General features: G+C 33.9%; 1 pseudogene; it reads left to right on the top strand.

The window, feature by feature from the left end:
* The first annotated feature begins 1,540 nt into the window (after window positions 1-1,540).
* On the top strand, window positions 1,541-5,645 carry LOC11436138 (CO(2)-response secreted protease-like; annotated as a pseudogene).
* The last annotated feature ends 8,255 nt before the right edge of the window (window positions 5,646-13,900 follow it).

Raw genomic sequence — 13,900 nt, 5'->3', positions numbered from 1 at the left:
CATAAACCAACTCTATTGTAAAAGTCTTCAACAAACTGCAATTATAATTTTATATAATAAGTATTTGCATTATAAATTTAAGGCTTAAATATGATAATCGTTTCTGTAATTTGGTCCAGTTTTGATTTCCTGTAATTTTTTTTTTTGAAATACATCCCTGTAATATTTTTTTTGTTTGAAAAAGGTCCCTGACCCCACTATTCAGCTGATTTGACATGGTTTTAGTCACGTGGCGTTGACGTGACGTGCCACATAATATTAAATTTTTAAAATTAAAAAATATGAAAATAAATTTAATAAACAATATAAAAATTCTGAAAATAAATTTTAAAATATTAAAATAATTTTCTGAATTTTTTTTTGTATAATTTTCAAAATAAAATTAATTTTTTTGAATATTATATATTCTGAAAAAAAAAAAAAAGATTTTTTTTTAAATTAAAATTTTCTTAAAGGAACAAGAAATTATAATTTTCAGAATTTTATTTTTATTTTTAATTACATGGACTGCCACGTGTCAAAAGTTGCACAGTCAACAACTGCCACGTCAGCGAATAACATGCCAAGTCAGACATAAAGTGGGGCCAGGGACCTTTTTCAAACAAATTTTTTTTTTACAGGGATGTATTTCAATTTTTTTTACATAGATGAAAATCAAAACTGAACTAAATTACAGGAACGACTATCATATTTAAGCTCAAATTTAATTATATCTCACACTTATATTCCTCTAATCCTCTTGTTATATTAGTTCATAAGCACCAATGCACCATACCGTTGATGAATGTGTTCAAATTTCCTAAAAACTGTTGGAAAATTACTATCAGTACCAATTTAATTAATAAAAATTTCACACTTTCCAAGTAACTGACAAAAAGTTATATTAGTTCATAAATTAAATCTTACCATTTACCACAACCTATATATAATTAAATCTTACCATTTACCACAATCTTACCATTTTTTTTTAATAACATAAAATCACAAAGTACAAAAGCCTACACATATGACTATATTCAAGTCTTCGGAATACTCAAGTCTTCGGATCTGCAACGTTGACGACGCCAAAGTCATTGATTGGATCTGCACTATATCTAAGCTTATCTGACAATCTAAACCGAACAAATACCTGAACAAAACAAGAAAGACAAACAAAGGCACACAAAGATGACGAACAACAAAACGTCGCACTAAGACGACGAAATCACAAAAGAAAAAATGAAATAGATGTGAAAATCACTTATTTCAATGAAAGAGAAAAACGAGTTAGAGGGGTGATTTTGCGTAAAAAATTGACCCTAAATCATCCATCTTTGATGGATGAAAGAAAAGAAACTAGAGTTTTTGTACAAAAGAGAAGGAGAAGAGAGAGAGTTTGTATGATATGATATACATATCTCCCCTAAATAAAAATATGATAAATATCTTACCATAACTCATAATTCAATGCTGACATAAGCACCAACTTATTATAACTTTTTTAGACCGATTGCTTCTTATATATTTGTGTGCGCGGGGAGCTAACATGCATACTCTTCATCAATTTATTGAACACCATCAAAGCTAAGCTCAATATAAGAGAATACTAAACATGAAAGGAAATTCAGTTCTATTGGTACTAATATTTTACTCACTCTTCCTTTTCCTTGGAGAGTCAAGATCATCCTTAACTCCTCAATCAGAGAATGACAATCAAGTTTATATTGTGTATATGGGAGCTTCACATTCAACTAATGGTTCCCTTCGCGAAGATCATGCCCATATTTTAAACACAGTGTTAAAAAGGTACTTAATTAATTGAATGGAATATATATATCACGATCAATTAGCTAGTATTGTAAAATGTGATTAATTATTGGTGATGTGAATCATTTAGGAATGAGAAAGCTCTAGTACATAACTACAAACACGGATTCTCAGGCTTTGCGGCTCGTTTATCAAAAAGTGAAGCAAACTCAATTGCTCAACAACCTGGAGTTGTGTCTGTCTTCCCTGATCCCATTCTGAAGCTCCATACAACACGTTCTTGGGATTTCCTCGAAATGCAAACTTACGCCAAACTTGAAAACATGTTTTCCAAGTCTTCTCCCTCTTCATCAGACATCGTAATTGGCATGTTAGATACAGGTTGCTAATTATTATTTTATTGTTGATATAAATGAAATATGATTTATATATAATGTACATGTACATAACATACATACATGTTTCATAATTTTAACAATAAGTTAATTAAATAAACAATGAGTTATTCAGGTATATGGCCAGAAGCAGCAAGTTTTTCAGACAAGGGAATGGGTCCTATTCCACCCAGTTGGAAAGGCATCTGCATGACATCAAAAGACTTCAACTCATCCAACTGTAACAGGTGTGTTGTGAATAAGATGTTTTTCATCGATCTGAATTGATTATGATTTTGTAACAAAATATTAAATAAATTTAACCAAACCCTGCTAATCAATATGTGATTGATTTGAATTTCTCTCTCACATAAATCGAGTCAAGCCAACCTGTTATATCCCATACATTATTTCTATGTTTACGCTTATGAGGTCCATTAGAATAAAAGCTGCCATGAATTTGTTTTTCTATTTTTAGGAAGATAATAGGAGCAAGGTATTACGCTGATCCTGATGAGTACGATGATGAAACGGAGAACACGGTAAGGGATAGAAATGGACATGGGACCCACACAGCTTCAACGGCTGCAGGGAACTTTGTGAGTGGTGCATCATATTATGATCTCGCGGCAGGGACAGCAAAAGGTGGGTCTCCTGAATCGAGGTTGGCAATTTACAAAGTGTGCTCTCCTGGCTGTTCTGGCTCTGGCATGCTTGCTGCATTCGACGATGCCATTTATGATGGAGTTGATGTACTTTCACTCTCAATTGGTCCATATTCGTCTAGCCGACCCAACTTAACAACTGACCCGATTGCAATCGGAGCGTTCCACGCAGTGGAGCGTGGTATAGTGGTGGTTTGCAGTGCTGGGAATGAAGGATCAGAGAGAAATACAGTTATTAATGATGCTCCTTGGATGTTGACTGTTGCAGCCACCACTATCGATCGTGATCTTCAGTCCAATATTGTTTTGGGTAGTAACAAAGTTATCAAGGTACAATCTATAGCGCTCTGCGGTATATCAATTTATTTTTTAATTTTTTTAATTTTCAATGATATATTTCTCATGTTTGATAATTGTTATTGTTAAGGGTCAAGCCATAAATTTCACCCCTCTTTCAAAATCTCCCCATTATCCACTGGTAACCGGCGAGGCTGTCAAGACAACTACTGCAGATTTAGCTGAAGCAAGGTACGTAAGCATGCATAACCATAACAATTAATTAACTTAAACTTGTTTGTTGGGCATAATTAATCAAAAAAAATTATTATTGTTTGTTAAATGCAGGATGTGTCACCCAAATTCATTAGATACGAACAAAGTCAAAGGAAAGATTGTCATATGTGATGGCATAGATGATGGTTACACAATCTATGACAAGATTAAAATGGCGCAAGAGATGGGTGGATTAGGTCTTGTTCATATTATTGACCAAGAAGGAGGAGAGGCAAGAAATTATGACTTCCCAGCAACCGTGGTAAGAACAAGAGATGCTGCCACAATCCTCCAATATGTCAATTCAACAAGGTATGCATTTTAAAGTTTTTTAATTTAATTTACGGTATATCAAGAAGATTAATGGATATACACCATCAATATAAAGTTCCCATTTGGGGTTGGCCTAGTGGTTGGCTTGGGATCTTGGAGTTTGCTCCTCCAGAGGTCTCAGGTTCGATTCCCTTTGGTGCCAATTTCGGTGGGCTAAGTCCATACAGAGTTTGCTATGGCTTTAAACGGGCCCCCGCAAGTGAGCGGTGGGATTGGTCCCCTCGGATTAGTCGATTCTTGGATCGGATACCGAGTTTTCAAAAAAAAAATATATATATATAAAGTTATTTTACACTCACATTCAATTAGAACTATTCAATTTGTGATTGGTTTTCAATGTAATCCAATTTTACACTTTGAGTTCATCTCTCTCACTTTCTCATATTTGCTATAACTCACGACTAATGACAAAAAAAATAAAAAATAAAATCCCTACTACACAAGCTAACTATATTTAAAGTAAATGTTTATTTGAAATTTTGCTTTTGAATCCGAGATTGAAATCAACAGTGAGAGATGATCACTAGTTAATTATATTGTATTTTTTGCATATAATCAATCTGAAGCAATCCAGTGGCAACAATTCTTGCAACGATTACAGTCGTAGGTTATAAACCTGCACCTATGGTTGCATTCTTTTCATCTAGAGGGCCTTCAACACTCTCTAAGAATATTCTCAAGGTAAGGATACACAAAATAAAGATAGAATCATAAATAGATATCATTTTACACTCATCACTAAACATAGCAAACAATTCTTTCTTTTGTAGCCCGATATTGCAGCACCAGGTGTTGCCATTCTTGCAGCATCGATTGCTAATAATGTAACTGATGTTCCAAAAGGGAAAAAGCCATCACCATATAACTTTAAATCAGGGACTTCTATGTCATGCCCACATGTTTCAGGCCTTGCAGGCAGCATTAAATCTAGAAACCCTACTTGGAGTGCCTCTGCAATCAGATCGGCCATCATGACCTCTGGATAGACTTTTCATATTTATACAAAATGTGAATAATCAATTTAATCTCAATGATTAGTTCACTTTACCTTTGAAAATTTCTAAAACAGTTCTTGAAATTAAAAATGATCAACCATATTAACCATTTTAGGTCGATTGATTTAGTTTCTAAACATGATAAAACTTAAGTGTGGTGCTTTAGACACTGTTTTCCTACTTTATCAACTAACAAGATGGTAATTAAATTGTCAAATTTATGGAGACTGATGTGATAAAAGATTTTATTTTATAAATCATTTTGAATTTTTTAAGTTTCAAAAGTAAAATTGTCTAACCAAAACAATTTCACAAATTAAATTGATAACTCACTCAAATCAATGTCAATAAATAGTACTCATCAACTCCTATTTTTCAAAATGCAGCAACTCAAATTAACAATATGAAGGATCCCATTACAACGGATTTAGGGTCAATTGCCACACCTTATGACTATGGAGCAGGGGAAATTACAATATCTGAATCATTCCAACCAGGGCTAGTTTATGAAACCAGCACCATTGACTACTTGAACTACTTGTGTTACCTAGGATACAATACAACCCACAATTAAGGCTATCTCAAAAACCGTCCCTGGTAGTTTCAGTTGCCCTAAGGATTCAACTCCTGATCATATTTCCAATATCAACTATCCTTCAATAGCAATCTCCAACTTCACTGGGAGAGGAAGTGTGAATGTGAGTAGAACTGTTACAAATGTTGGTGAAGAGGATGAAACAGTCTACTCCGCCATCGTTGATGCTCCTAGTGGGGTGAAAGTCCAATTGATTCCAGAGAAACTCCAATTTACAAAAAGTAGCAAAAAAATAAGCTACCAAGTTATTTTCTCCTACACTTTAATCCCGCTGAACGATGATCTCTTTGGATCCATTACATGGAGAAATGATAAATATAGTGTTCGAAGTCCTTTTGTACTATCTCCGTAGCTAAATGAAAAGAAACGATAAATAAATACAAGTTGAGCTCTTGTACTTTATGTTTTATGCCCTTTTGAGTAAAAATTGTTATATGCTCGGCATAAAATTTAAGGTTTAATTACACTTTTAGACCCCTATCTTTCTAAAAGTTGCGGTTATGGATCCCTAACTAATTTAAATACAAAACAGTCTCTTATGTTTTGATTCTTTAGTAGTTTTGGACCCCCAAGACAAAAACAAAAAAAAATTGACACGTGGCACCTACCACGTCAGCGTTGACCGAGTCAACAATGGACTGAGGGTCCAAAACTGCCAAAGAATCAAAACATAGGTGGCTGTTTTGTATTTAAATTAGTTAGGGGTCCATAACCGCAACTTTTGGAAAGATAGGGGTCCAAAAGTGCAATTAAACCTAAAATTTTATTATAGTTTTTAACCAAATTAAAAAAAAAAAGTTGTTTGTTTGCAAAAGTATTATTATTGTAGTAATTATAGGCTAGGATGCACTCTGAACAACACGTTAGCCCCAGAATTAGTATCAAAATTCATAAAACATCATAATAATCCAGAATGCGTTGAATACAATGTGAACAAATACCTACTGAGTCAAACAAAAAAATAAGGCTTATTTGATTCAATTGTTCCCTAATTAATTTTACGTTTTCATTTTAGTCCTACAATTAATAAAACGTACGTTTTGGTCCCTCACTTTTTTCTCTGTTTGCCAAATAAATCCCTTCTGTCAAATAATTAAAACTTCCGTTAGTAAAACCCCATGTGGCAAAAAAACCCAGAAAATAGGTTTCTCCCATTGTGTTCTTAATCATCTTCATAGGATTCATAAAAAAAAATCATCAAACAAAACACTTCCTACCCTTTCCAATACGATCTTCATCTTCCTTCATCGATCTGTTTTGTTAAATCCTTCAATCCTTCGTTGATGAACAGTAACACGAGATGGTCTTCATCTCTCTCGATGAACAGTGCGATCTGGGTGTGGGGTTCATCTCTCTCTCTCTCTCTCTCTCTCTCTCTCTCTCTCTCTCGAACAGTACGATCTGGGCGTGGTTTGCTTGTCCTTTTCCAAATCGCGGATTTTGATTGTGTTGGGTTGTTTCTTTTTGTTCAAATCATGAGTTTTTAGCTTCTATTCAAACTAATGGGTACAAAGAAAGAAAGATATACATATGTCCTGCTCCTTCCTGCAATTTTGGGATGAAGGTTATTATTTTGTTGTCATCAACATCATCGTGATTATGCTTTTTTGGTGGTAAGTAAAATGGGGAAGTTGAAAATTGAAATTGAAATTAGGGAAGAAAGGAAGAAAAGGATTTTTGGGTGATTCGGAGCAGAAGAAGATTCAACTGGTTGTTGTTGTTGTTGAGTAGTAATTTGGTGCTATTAGTCATTTTGAGATTGATTTCTCTATGCATCGGCAGAGATGACAATGGGAAGGGAAGGGGAATTTGGTGTTTGAATTTCTATGATTTGCTTTGTAACTTTAAATGATTTATAGGTAGGGTAGCTGCACAACCACCACGCCACTCTCAATTTCATACATACAGATTTAGCTTCATTCTTCTTCTTCCTCACAGATTTAGCTTCACTCTCAATTTGTTGTTGTTTAATTGATTTGTTGATGTTGTTCTAAGAATTGGTTTTAGTTTTTTTTTTGTTGGATTTTTTTATGAATGTTGTTGAACATTATATCAATTTTGGTGATTAAATTATGTGTTGTTGGTGGTGTAAGTTTAGTGATTAGATGATGGTGATTATGATCATGTTGTTGTTGATAGTTGTTGATTCTATTTTTTTGGTTTTTTTTTTTATGAATGTTGATGATGAATGTGAGTTGAAGATGATGAAGATTATTAAGGTAGAAGATGAAGAAAGAAATAAAAGAATTAGTTGTTGTTGGTACATCGTAAGTTACAATAGACACGTATAATTTAATGGTCATTTTTTTTAAGAAACAGATCAAACAGTTTAAATTAAAAAGTTTAATAAGGTCTATGGTGGATCACTTTTAAAGTTGGTCCACCATAGACATTTGTGGTTAAACTTAATAGACTAGGGATTTATTTGATAAACGGAGAAAAAAGTGAGGGACCAAAACGTACGTTTTATTAATTGTAGGACCAAAATGAAAATATGAAATTAGTTAGGGGACCAGATCAAATAAGCCAAAAAACAATGAAATCGCCAAAATAAAAAACAAAAGAATGAAGACCAAATAGGTATTGATATAAACAATTTTAATGACAAAAGATGATTAATATATAATTCTGAAACTAGTAGTTTACCTCTTCCGTGTAAACCCTTTACAAAGAGAACATATCATAAGAGATGAGCATGTATAATTTATGCTAAGGTCTTTTAACTCCATTAATCTCCGAATCTCCATAACAAGCTGCAACAATTCAAAAGGAGAAGGAATAAATTTTAAAACTTGAAATGATGTCTTACGCTTTCAACTCACGCATAAAAGAACATAGATTTGGTATTTGCTAATTGTAACTTGAGCAGTGTAAATATGGTTTGTTTGATAGGTAGACCTACTCAGGTTACTAACAAGTTTAAAATCATAGTGGAGCTAGTAGTTATAATACATTGATGAAAGTTAATCAATGAAATTCAGAGACCCGATAATCTAGAAGATTTGTCAAGGTTATAATTTAACTGCAGCTAGAATGACCATCATTCCCTTTTCCCACATGTTTCATACACTTGTGCTTGAAACAGGTTTTAACATATTTATTTTTGGTTAGCAATTAGCATCTCAATTACCAGTGGATCAAGGGATTTTGTCCAGTACTTGAAAGTATCAACAAATTCAGGACCTACATTTTTAATGTGCATCTTCATCCCGCATAATAGGAGAATGAAAGCTATCGATTGATCCAGCAGTCAGTAAGAATATTATGAACTGAACAGAGAAAAGAATTGAGAGAGATTTCGATGGAAGCAGGATTTAACAACCAACATGATGATTGGAAATATTTGTCTTCACGACAACCAACATGTTTTGGGTTCACATTCATTGATGGCAATGTTGAACCACGATGGTGTATCTTACCATATCCTACCATTTCAAAAATGTATTATGTACTAGGAAACAATCCACTAAGGAGCCTTTTGGGGCTGGGCTGGTGGTGGTTTTAATCAGAGCCAACTAGATATATCAACACTTCTTTTGCTGCTACTTTTATTTTTATTTTGTCTATTTCTTGGGGCGTTTTTTTGATGATGTAGTCCTACTCCTTTGCTCAAGAATATACAAATTAATTGATGAAATAGTTTATTGGAGATGTATTGTAGGTGTAAAATAATTTTACATTTACATCAACTAAAACAAACCACAGTATTGTTAAGAGTATTGATTAGGCTTGATATTCTGCTATTGTAGCTTATCTTAGTTTAGCTCTAGCCTTTAAGGCAGTGACATGTGTTACCTATTCATTGCACTTAGCATGTGCCTATAAATACTTGTATGCTCTGTTATTCATCATAATGAGAATTTACAATTTCCTTCTCCTCCTCTCTGGGGTTTCAACTTCTAACAAGTATAGCTAGTAAGTTGATAATGACACAGGCCGTACGCCTACTCAGGTTATTTACAGTTTGTTATCATAGTCGAGCTTGTAATGAACAAATTAATGAAAAACAATCAATAAAATTCAGATAGCAGATAATCTTGAACAAAAATCAAGGTTATAATTGAACTGCAACTAGAATCATAAACTCGTGCTTGAAACAGGTTTTAACATATTTATTCTTGACAAGCATCTCAATTAGCATACAAGTGATTATGCACAATACTTAAGAAAACTGTAGATTGATCAAGCGGTAAATAAGAATTATGTAAACAAAAATTAATAGTTACAAATGATATATTAATACGAGCAACATTGTAAAACCAAAATAGAAGTCAATTATTGTGTGATTGATTACCGATTGTTGTCCTAGTTAGATTTCGATAGACACAAAACCTGCTTATACCCCTTTCTTTCTTCTCTTGATCAATGATGATTTTCACAGCGGTTGAACCAGGCAAATCTTCAATCTCAATCTTCTTTTGTTCGATTTTAATCTTGGGATCCTAAATAGATAACAGTGGAAGATAAAAATAACGTGGGACGAAGAAGTTGTCACTGAGAGTAGACCGACTAGACTGGAGAGGGAAAGTGCAATGGGACAGTGGCGGTGACACCGTGAAAACACGGGTCAAGGTTTTTATGAATTTCTGTATGGGTTCTCAAACTACATACACTTATATTTTTATGTATAGGGTTTTGGGGCTAAAATTTTCCAAAACAAAGCTCATAAATTTAAAGCTGACCCACAATTCCTGAATTTATTCTCAAATATTTTTCTAAAATAAAACTTTGGCAATACAAGTGGAATTTGGTAGTGACGGTTCACTTTTAAATTCAGTTGCTCAGTTGGCGCTTTCCCATGTAGCCTATTGATGAAATGAATGGCAACTTAGTATGTCATTTCAACATAATGCTTGACCAGAAATCAATAAATGTAAATGGTAATTCTAGTTTGATCTATTCTATAATCTCTCTTATTATTATAGTGAATCACTTGCCAATATCGGTGTCGGCAACCAACAGGAAATATTCAAAGTAAATAAAGCCATGAAGTCGATTATGATAACTAAACTTAAATTTCTTCAACTCCAAATTCCCTCATCTGCCATATAAAAATGGTGAGAAAAACAAAGACACTCCATTAACATGCAAACAGTTGACATATATAACTGAACTCCATCCCCAAATCGAAGGAGATAATCACAACTTGATGACCACTAGCAGAGGATGTTTGTGTCATGAGTGTGGTGTTTCCTAGGAATATTGTGGTGTCTCGATTAGTGATTATGAGGGTGCCTTCCAGGTGCTCGTTGGGGCCAGTCCTTAGATGTATGTTTTTCCATAGATGAAAATGGTATCCTAACCGTTTCTGCTAAGGAAATAACTAGAAGAAATAAGAACGAGATCACCATAACCATTAACAAGGAAAGGTGGTCAATAATTGAAATTGAAAAAATAATTGAAGAAGCTGAGAGGTACAATGTGGATGATAAAATGTTTTTAAGACCACAGTAATGTGTTGTGTTTATGAAATGAAGAATGTTTTACAGAAGGGTGTCAATCTTAGGCTACCCATCAAAAACTTGAGAAGATCGACAATGCAATTAATGAGGCCAAGAGTTTTCTGGTTAAGAAGAACTACCAGATCATAGAAATAGATGCTCTTGAGAGTCATCTGAAGGAGCTAGAAAGCCTATTGAAACACCTTACAGCAAATACTAGCTAGTTTTGTATTTCTCTATTTAGATTTCAAGGGATGTCTTGCTTTTAATAAGTGCTCAAAACTTTATAATTTTTTTTTTTTTTTTTTTTTGAAAATAAACCTATGGGAGGTGAATGAAGGGGAGGGTTTGTGGCGATTACAATGAAGGCGTCATTAAAAACATTTTATCATCAAAACTGTACCTTTCAGCTTCTTCAATCATTTTTTCAATATCAATTGTTGACAACCTTTCTTTGTCACTGGTTATGGTATCTAGTTCTTATTTCTTCTAGATATTTCCTTAGCAGAAACAGTTAGGATACCATTTTCATTGATGGAAAAACATACATCTAAGGGCTGCCGCCGAGCACCTGGAAGGTAGGAAAGGCTGAGAGAACCAAGCAGATTATTGTCAGTAGCTCTTGGTCTCTCACCCTCATAAAACACTAATCGAGACACCGCAATGTTCCTAGGAAACACCCAACTCATGACACAATCATCCTATGCTAACCAAGTGACAATGGGGGTAACATCTCACAGCCCCAAGTTCGGGAGATAATCACATTCTTGGCGTCGCGCCATCAAAACGGCCCTCATTGGAAGGAAAAAGAAACAGTTGATATGAGCAGCTTGAACATCCAAACCCACCCTTGACATAAGCAATCACATATAGCAATAACAATACAAGTAAAATATACGAGAATGAGTTTAGGATCTACATCCATGGGCAAGCAAATTTTTGAAGCAGAGTTTTTCCAGTGAAAATCTAATTCAAGCCCCAAGCAACAAGAGTGTGTTAGTGAAAAATAATACGCCAATCAAAATCAAACATTCAGTTCATCATTTTACAAAGATAATTAGATGGCTTAAATCTGTTTTATTTAGAAGGGCCCTTTTCATTTTTGCTTCTTCTTCGTTTTGTCCCATCAAAACAAAAGAAAAAAAATATTATATGCGAAACAAAAATAATATTTCAGGGACTATAACGAAAAATGGTTTATAACATAGATCAAAAACGTGAGAGAAAGGACTTCAGATGTGTACGAAAAATGGTTTATAACATAGATCGAAAACATGAGAGAAAGGACTTCAGATGTGTACATTTGAAGAAAAAAAAAAACACAAATTCCGTGCCATCCATAAGTACATTTCTGAAAATATGTGTTATCAATTGTAGTAATAACAAGTGAATAAGTTCAGACCTTTTCAATAGGAACCTCATGCCGCTTGCAACAGGCAACTGATATCCTGGGATCTAGGTAGTTTATCTTGGGGACGTGCCAAGTGCCACAGTTTTTAGATCTTCTTTTGTATGCATATCATGCTGCATTTTCTTAATTTTTGCGCTGGTTTGAGATATCTTTTCTCTATCCTGTACGATACATAGATCACAATCACACATTACACTTGATAATTATAATGTCCAAAGATGTTAAGGAAGCTGTTTATTACGCTTCAGTTTCAAGTTCTTTTTGTTCTTCCCATCCGAACTCGTTAGAGGTGGCTTTTCTTATCTTTTCTTGCCCTTTCCAAATCTATTTTCAGCTTCTTCAAATCAGCCTACAATTAAAAAGCAAGTTAGCTCCAAGTATATGTTTGCATGCTCTCTAAATTTAAAACAAAATGAGCCAGTGACAAGAAATTCATTCACACCAAGGCTTCCAAATTCTAAAGAGTATTATCGCCTGAAGTTCATCAATCTTTTCATTCAACTTTGAAATTTGTTCACTGTGAATTTTTGAAACACTACACTGATGATTACAAATGATTGCAACCTGTTATGGAAAAGACACATCAATGCTACTTAGAAAACCAGGAAAATATAGAACAGTTTGTGCACGTTAAAATGGAGGAATCCAAAGTGAATTTTGTGAAATGTACCTGTTTATTTGCATTATGATAGACATCTTTTTTTTTTTTTTCTGCAACATCTCCATCTTAGTTAGTAAATATAGGGACATAATACATGTAGCTCATACTTTAGCAGGAGCATCAAGATTACATGCTCGTCACCAAGAGATTGAGACTCTTTTGAGAAGTGAAATAATACGAGTTTTTGATTGTAAAAAATAAAAATAAAATCCATGCTTGAATATGAATTTTATACTTGTTCATGAAATACATTTTTAGTCTCATCATTGCTTACCGTGAAATCTCTCATACCATCGAAGTGCGTGAGCAACTCTTGGACCACACTCATCTCCAATCCCTTCTTTGTCAAAATGCATCTCAATAAATCTTCACGAAACCCACACACCACACTATTCTCACCATACTTTTTAGGATATACCCTACTCTATCACCCTTGCCAATGATGATCCTAACTACCGATTGATGAACAAGGATTGTGACATATAGTTGTTGGTTAATACAATGGATTGGTATGCTTTCTCATTGTTTTCTATCAAAACTGAGTAACAAGAGTTCTACCTTTGTTTATCGAACCCAGCGACGAGGTCATTGTCAATATCTCCCTTAACTTGAGGACGGTTTTGATGAAGTGATGCTATAGTATGAGTCTTAGAAAAAGACTCGGTAATAAAAGGCAGTATCATAATGAAAAACAAACCATCGGATGAACGAAACTTTTAGCTAAGAAACAATACCTGTTTAAACCCTTTCTTTTCTTGTTCGATTTAGCAGTGGAAGTGGACGACGGACTGGAATAGAAAATGCTGTAGAACATGGTGGGACGCGGCGACACTGTGAAAAGATGAGTTAGGGTTTTCAATGCTTTTTTTTTTCTTCCCTAAAATTCTGAGTATGTACTGTGTGTGGTACTTTGACTTACATTTGTGTATATATAGGTTTTGGGGATAAATTATTTTCCCCAAGACAAACCTCATCAGAGTAAAACGGCCCAAATTTTTTTACCCAATTTTATTTCCAAAATAAATTGTCCTAATAACAATTTTTTATTTCTGGATATTTTTTTAATCCATTGTTTTCCAAGATAAAATTAGAATCTATTTTTAATTTAATTTATTTTGAAAACTTAT

This window comes from Medicago truncatula, chromosome 3 (assembly GCF_003473485.1).
Source record: "Medicago truncatula cultivar Jemalong A17 chromosome 3, MtrunA17r5.0-ANR, whole genome shotgun sequence".
NCBI classification, from domain to species: domain Eukaryota; kingdom Viridiplantae; phylum Streptophyta; class Magnoliopsida; order Fabales; family Fabaceae; genus Medicago; species Medicago truncatula.
The sequence above is the reverse complement of the archived record's forward strand: the minus strand, read 5'-3'. Positions and strand labels throughout refer to the sequence as shown.